Below are 289 nucleotides of genomic sequence, written 5' to 3'. Positions count from 1 at the left end.
ACATATGCCTTGCATACATGCACACAAAATAAATGAAAATGTGTATATATATATATATATATATATATATATATATATATATATATATGAGTCAGTGTTCTGGATCACATGTATTTTGTTTCATGCTGATAGACCCTGCCTATCCAGGGATCAAAAGCCTCTGTCTGATCTAAAGAATACTTGAGAAGGTCTGAACTCAGCAGGTCAAGAGAGTCATCATTCAGTGGAACTCTCGAAGAAAATAAATCATTATTTGAGACTTCAAAACACCTCTCTCTCTCTCTCTCTC

Source organism: Mastomys coucha, unplaced genomic scaffold (assembly GCF_008632895.1).
Source record: "Mastomys coucha isolate ucsf_1 unplaced genomic scaffold, UCSF_Mcou_1 pScaffold5, whole genome shotgun sequence".
NCBI lineage: Eukaryota > Metazoa > Chordata > Mammalia > Rodentia > Muridae > Mastomys > Mastomys coucha.
The sequence above is the reverse complement of the archived record's forward strand: the minus strand, read 5'-3'. Positions refer to the sequence as shown.